The 7,500-nt window shown below is 35.5% G+C and overlaps 1 pseudogene; it reads left to right on the top strand.

Moving 5' to 3' along the window:
* LOC135222564 (collagen alpha-1(XV) chain-like) overlaps positions 1–7,500 on the top strand; it is a 68,777-nt pseudogene that overhangs the window by 13,377 nt on the left and 47,900 nt on the right.

Here is a 7,500-nt window from a genome sequence, read left to right on the forward strand (position 1 = left end):
GCTGTTGTCCCAGGAGCCATTACCTTTCCTACAAGACAAGATATGCTGAAGGTAAGACTGCTAAGATAGGTATACTTCACTTCTGGTTCATTATCACTAAGGATGCCCATAAATACAGGGCAACCATGCCTTCAAAAATGACTGCAGCATAAAGATTGGAGATGGCAAGTCCCTACCTTAGGGATGCTACCTAACCAACCTTCCCAAAGCTCAGACCAAGTTACCTTTGTTATGCATACTTATATAGAAGACAAGTTACTATACACAGAAAAATAAACATGTACAGGCAGTCCCCGAGTTACGACGGGGGTTCCGTTCTTGAGACGCGTCGTAAGCCGAAAATCGTCGTAAGCCGGAACATTGTCAAAAATCCTATGAAAACCTTACTTTTAATGCTTTAGGTGCATTCAAAACTATGTAAACTGCATTCTTATTGCATTTTTCATAAAAAAACTTTAAATATTGATTATTTTGCATTTTTGGTGTCATATTTCATCTGCCAGATCAGAGTTTGTAGGCGTCGTAACTAAACTCTGGAACATGTGTCGTAACCCTGGAACATGCATCGTAACCCTGGACAGTGCGTCGTAACCCTGGAAATAATTTCTGATGAATATAATTGAAAAGCGTCGTAACCTCGGAACGTCGTAAGCCGAGACCGTCGTAACCCAAGGACTGCCTGTATAATGGATACACACTGCATATATGTACGTGTATATCTCAACTTAATCCCTAGTTGAATCCACTGATTTAATGAGTTTTCCAGGTGGTTTTACACTCATAATTGGTTTGGCAGGATGTTTTACAGCTGAATGGCCTTCCTGACTCCAAACCTCCCTATCCAGGCTTGCAAAAGATAAAAGGCATAATCACTGCAAAGAATAACAATGCAAAACTATAACCATTACTCGGGTGATTCCATTCCAGAGGCAAATTTCTCCTCAATAACATTTGCATTTTATCAGTCTGTCACATAAAATATGAAGTTGACATCAAGTATTATATGGTATTGCAGGTACGTTAGTTTTGACCTTGACATATTTTTGTAAGCCACAATTCAATTTTCATTTATTTTCAAGAAAAACAGAAGGGAGCTAATGGAGATTATTTTTTCTTGCACTACATTGACCCTTAACAAGGTCACATGATAATTTAACAGACAAAGAGTTATCTGTAATTTTGTTTTCTCTTGATTTTTGGTGAATATTGGTAGGTAGGCACCTTGGGGTTGGTAAGTAGGTATGTACTTTTCCTGATTTTAGGTGAAACATCATTAGTTCCATTGGAGATTGATTTTCTTTCCCCAACAAGACTATTCTTTTTTATATACCTTGTTCTATTTTTAAGGTTGCAGGTCAATTGAAAGGCCAAATGTTGTGCATTTTTTCTGTAGGGTAAGGTCTTATATAATGAAACACAGAAGGTTAAACAGCAGCCTTTTGGGATGTTGGGCTTATTTTACCTACTCCAGTCTGCTAAAGACCCTTTGATGGTAACTCCTCCCCCAAACCTTATCACCTCTGCAGTCATTTGTATTATGTACTTTTTATCGTTATTAGTAAGTACTTCACAAAATATTTATCAAATCAATTGTACTTGACAAAAGACTTTAAATAAGTCATAAACTATTATTTTTCCAGCTGGTACAATTGCTTTATGTATTTGGTGTCAAATTGCATTTCCTGTTTATCAGAACAGATGCAGCTGAATTTTATTATTATATTCAGATTGTTTTCTCAATAATCTTGATGCAGGGACAGAGTTTCATGAAACATTATAAGACAGATTTGATTATGGATCAAGCAACAATCGAGTTGCATTGATGGAGTGTTCAAAAAACTAAGTAGGATAGAATTCTACCCAATACAAAGGTTAACATTCTCTGGCTTGGGTTGCAGATACAAATACAAATACTAGTTTTACAGGCAGTCCCCAGGTTACGCAGGCCTTCCGCTCCTGATAGGGTGCTGGAAGCCAAAAATTGCCTTAACCCAAATCATCATAATAATAATGCAAATAAATAGCAATAGCGCTGAAAGTCCGGGTTACAGCACCGTAAAGCAGGTTAACAGCACCGTGAGGCAAGTGCCTTAAGTACAGAGCGACTTAACCTGAACCTGATGTTACCTAGGGACTGCCTGTACTTGCATCCTGGAAGTGTTATTAGTATCCGTTTTCATTATTTACCCGTTATAATTGTAATATTAAAGCTCATCTAAACCAGAATAAAATAATCATTTATACAGAAGGATAACGATTAGAGTGAAGTAAAATACAGATAACAAAATTACTTTTACTCAAAGAAACAAGTTGGAAATTTTACAGTATTTTCTTTTATTTCAGATGAGTGAAGCTTCTCTTGTAGGGGACTTTGGCATTCATAATTGAGGAGGAAGCACTCCTTGTAAGAGTGAATGCTGGATGGCAATATGTTGCGGTAAGTTCTATGCAAACTCTTGCAAATCCTGTAAAACTAGTTTTTCATTCCACATGAAACCAGATGATAGACTTTGTTTTCACAAATGCTTAATAAATGTTAGTCTTGCTGTCATCCATATTTACAAAGTGGAATGTGTTTTCAAAGATGTACCACATATATTATTACTGATGTCATTCACACATGCACACAGAAGTGAACTTTGCTTTCACCAGTGTTTCATAATTTTAAATCCTACATTTTTTGAAGGTGTACATACAAAGTATAGTACTTTGTTTTTCTTAAACTCTTCATCACATTAGTCCCATTTTGCCATACAATTACACACATTGAATTTTATTTATAACAATGTCTTTTATCCATTAGCATGGGTGTCATTCATACATGTACACACACATAGTGGGACCTTGTTTATGCAGATGTTTAGTAACAAGTGGCACCACTCATTCACATATGTACACTTACAAGTGGACTGTTTTCACAAGCTTCTTAACCATTAGCCATGCACTCATTCATATGTGCACACAAAAATTTTGTTTACACAACATCATAACATTATGAATGCTTGTTTCTCTCAATGTTTATTGAGGGATTCTTTTAGTGTACATGTTTAGTTTTTTTACAATTTCACCAATGCTCTGCGTGTTGTTGATAAGGATAGGGGAGTGGGCAGTGGAAGGATTTACGTTGTCATGAAGGAACGTACTGTTAAATGAATATGCATGAAAAAATGCAATGAGCGAAGTACTATTTCAGGAGTATATTTTTGTTGTATTTTCCAGCTAATTTGTTGTTTAGGATTAGTTTTATTATTAATATAACATTTTCTTGGTTACAGTTAGGATCTGTGATCCCCTTGCCCAGCCCTACGCCACCACCATTAACAACACCCCTGAATACAGAAAGTGCTCGACCACCACCCCCGGAAGGAAGATCACTTGTTGTGGAAAATGAACCTAAGGTATGTCTGGCACCTATGAATAATTTTTTTCATTATTTTATATTCTTTCAGAATCATAGTGCAATTGGGAGTCTCACTAGTCATTTCTGCTTACAGAGGCAAAAGAGATCACCAGTTGTTATGCTAATTAAGGTTTACATGGGTGAGAATCAAGAAAAAGGAAAGTACGGCTGAAGCGACTGAAGGAGAACTACATGTTTTTGTTATCAAAAATATCTTTTAAACTCACTGTGATTTTACGTTTGGTATATTACTGTCTTCTTTTGAGGAAATGTAGAGGTATGGCAATATCATAGTGGTAACCTCAGTAGTAAACTATGTGACTGAAAACAAATATGTAAAAGTCATTCTAATACACAATAAGATGACAAGAAAGGTAATAAGAATAATTTTTAAAATTGAGTTTTATAATTAAAACATTTTTCTCCTTTTCCCTCTTAAAGTGGAAACCTCCTGATGTGGTAAGCTCTTACTTCTCATCCATTTGTAGCAAACAGTTGATGAAAAAGTAATTTTTTTCTCATACTATAATACTGCTGTATTTATCTTCAAGATACCTGTCTTCATCCACTAATTAATTGAAGGTGTGCTGAATATAAAGGAAATTTATCCAAACTTCTCATAATTCTCACAGTTACGCCTGGCAGCACTCAACGAGCCATTTACAGGAGACATGACGGGAGGGTTCGTGGTGCCGATTATGCCTGTTATAGGGAGGCTAGAAGAGCTGGTCTTAGTGGAAACCTTCAGAGCTCTTCTTACATCTAGGGTTCAGAACTTAGATTCCATAGTCCGTTATTCAGACAGGAGTCTGCCAGTCGTCAATCTCAAGGTTTGTACAGTACATATGTTTTTCAACATTGTCATTTCCTCAAACAAGAGGTGACTACATAGATAAAATAACAGAATGAACACCACTATATTCCTACCTTTAAGTATTGAATCATGAAATTACCTACAGCTTCTTACACTCACTCAGAAGGCTCATCATTAGCACATCGAATATTCCTGTATACACTGAGTTGTTGACCTCTTATCAGTGCTTCCTTGGCACTGAGGTTTTTTGTTTTTTCAAATGTTTCCTAAGACCTCCTTCCTGACATTACTTCAGCATTTGCCTGATGACATTTCCAAATTACAGTACAACTCATCACCATCGTGTCATCCTCAATGACCAAACCATCTCGGCCATAATTTCACATATGCAAAACTTTTTACCACAGTTCTGTATATCTGCATCTCTTAAGCATTCAGTCTTTTTTGTGTTACATATACAATGATTGGAAAAAGGACAATTGATTGTCATTGTATGGACAGCCTTAGATCAAGAGCCTGTGCTGACTCAATCTAAAATGTACAACTGTTACTGGAGACTTAGCAGCTCTTTTGCAATTAGTTTTTTTTTTAACTTTTATAGGTTTGCATATATATATAATATATGTATATACAGGCGGTCCCCGGGTTACGACGGTTTCCGGCTTACGACGTTCCGAGGTTACGACGCTTTTTCAAATATTCTTAAATAATTCATGGAAAAATCCGTCCTGGGTTACGACGCGTTGTTCCGAGGTTACGACGCTGACGCTTCCGACGCTCCGAGTTAACGACGCTTTTAAAAAACTCATACTATGATAAAACTCCTTTATAGTTTAGCACAGTATATTAATAAAATAAGTTTCTGGTTAGATTACAACAAAAAAAAAATTTTTTGATGGTTATGATGATTTTCGACACTTTTTATGTCGTATTTTTCTATGTTTTTTAGTGACGCCTCATATGCGGAACTAGTTTCCGAGCGAATGAATACATACTAGCTTGCGGTGCGCAAAGTTTACATATAAAAGTCCAAAAGCACAAATAATGAAAAAAATCATTGCTTGTTTCCAGTAATAATAACAAAACGAAGTTTCTGGTTAGATTACAATGAGAGAGAGAGAGGAGAGAGAGAGAGAGAGAAAGAGGAGAGAGCGAGAGAGAGAGAGAGAGAGAGGAGAGAGAGAGAGAGGCGTCTTCAGACGCTTCCGAGTAAGGACAGAGAAGTGTTCGTTTCGTTAAACGGCCTCTGACTCATGCCAGTAAATATTTTTGTTTTTTGATACTAACTAATAATTAAGCCTATTTAAAGATACGTTTACACTTTTAATTAGTCTATATGATGCGTAAATAGTAATCAACTGTTCTTGTAGCCCTCAAGATTTGGCAAAATCGAAGTATCCAAAGAGAGACATTATCCAGTACACTGGAACCTTGACATACGAATTTAATTTGTTCCGTTACCATCGTCGTATATCAAAACAGTTGTATCTCAAAGCATTTTTTCCCATTTAAAATAATGTAATATATGTATTAATCCGTTCTAGCGGTATGAAACCACACCTAAACACAGCTAAATTACATATAATATACACAATTTATACACAAATAAACGAGTAATAACACACATAATGATAAAATAACATAGCAATGTGATAAATGATAATAAATGTTAATAAAATCAATTAAAAAAAAGAAAGGAATTTTACTTACCACAACGAAAGATGACGTGAGGCCAGCAGGGGGAAGAGGTAGGGAAGGGTGGCAGGGAACGATTTGTTCTCTTTTATTTACGTATGTACACTAATAACTACGTAATAAACACAAATGAAATAACATTGCTAAACTATTTTTTTATTTTTTTTATTTTTTTTTTTAATCAGTTTGAGTTTGAGAAATAATGGTGATGCCTTTGGAAGGTTTTATGCTTTGCTATAATTTCATGTTTTGCTTCCATCGAAATCATTTTCTTGGGTTTTTTCTATCACCTGCTTTGTCTTTAGCTTTGAGACCCATGGTTAATAATAAAATAGACAAAATAACACGAAAAATAGGCGCAAATACAACGAACTAAACAACGACGTGTTAACATGCAGCACCAACAAACAAACAGACTGAACGCCATTTATCGGTCGCCTATACAACTAACACTCATCGCAAAATCGTATCTCAAATATTTCTTTGTATATCAAAGCTTATATTTTCGCAAATTTTCTGTTGTATCTCAAAACATTCGTATATTAGGGCAATCGTATGTCAAAGTTCCAGTGTAATTTGATCAGAGAGAGAGAGAGAGAGAGAGACGCCTTGGCAACAATGGTCACCGTCTCGGGGATTGACGTAACATTTATTTTCTGAACAGATAGGACAGAGAAGTGTTCGTTTCATTAAACGGCCTCTGACTCATAGCAGGAAATGTTTTGTTGATACTAATATATAAGCCTATTAAAGATACGTTTACTTTAATTAGTCTATATGATACGTAAATAGTAATCAGCTGTTCTTGTAGCCCTCAAGATTTGGCAAAATCACTCCAGGTTGTACATAAAACTTCAAGAATGTAGTGTCACCAGGGATTACAATAGTTTTTTACCTTCAAGAACCAGCATTCTTTTATGAAAATAACCCTCCAGGTTGTACATAAAACTACAGGAAACAACATGTAGTGTAACCAAAGATTACAAGTAAAGGTTTTTTTTATTGTTTTTAACTTAAATTTTTACTAGTTTGTAAGACATATTTCCAAGCGTCGTTATTCCGGCTTACGACGATTTTCGGCTTACGACGCGTCTCAAGAACGGAACCCCCGTCGTAACCCGGGACTGCCTGTATATATATATATATATATATATATATATATATATATATATATATATATATATATATATATATATATATATATAATATATATATATATATACATACAGTGGACCCCCCATATTTGCGTCCTCCAGATTCGCGGACTCACATTCGTGGATTTCTCTCGGGAACGTTTCCTCACATTATTCGCGGAAAATTCGCATATTCACGGTATTTTTCTATGAGAAATATCCACAAATTCCTGGTTTTTTTTTTTCTTAATCAATTTCATCATAAAATGCACTTCTTGTGATAAAACTATTAAAAAACCAAGTATTAACATTTTTAGTGCATTTTCTTGAGTTTTAACTAACAAAATAGGCTGTTTTCAGCGTTTTTATAGGGGTTCCAACTATTTGCAGGTTCTAACTATTCATGGGGGGGTCTGGTACGTATCCCCCGCAAATACGGTGGGACCACTGTATATATA

Source organism: Macrobrachium nipponense, chromosome 3, assembly GCF_015104395.2.
Source record: "Macrobrachium nipponense isolate FS-2020 chromosome 3, ASM1510439v2, whole genome shotgun sequence".
Lineage (NCBI taxonomy): Eukaryota > Metazoa > Arthropoda > Malacostraca > Decapoda > Palaemonidae > Macrobrachium > Macrobrachium nipponense.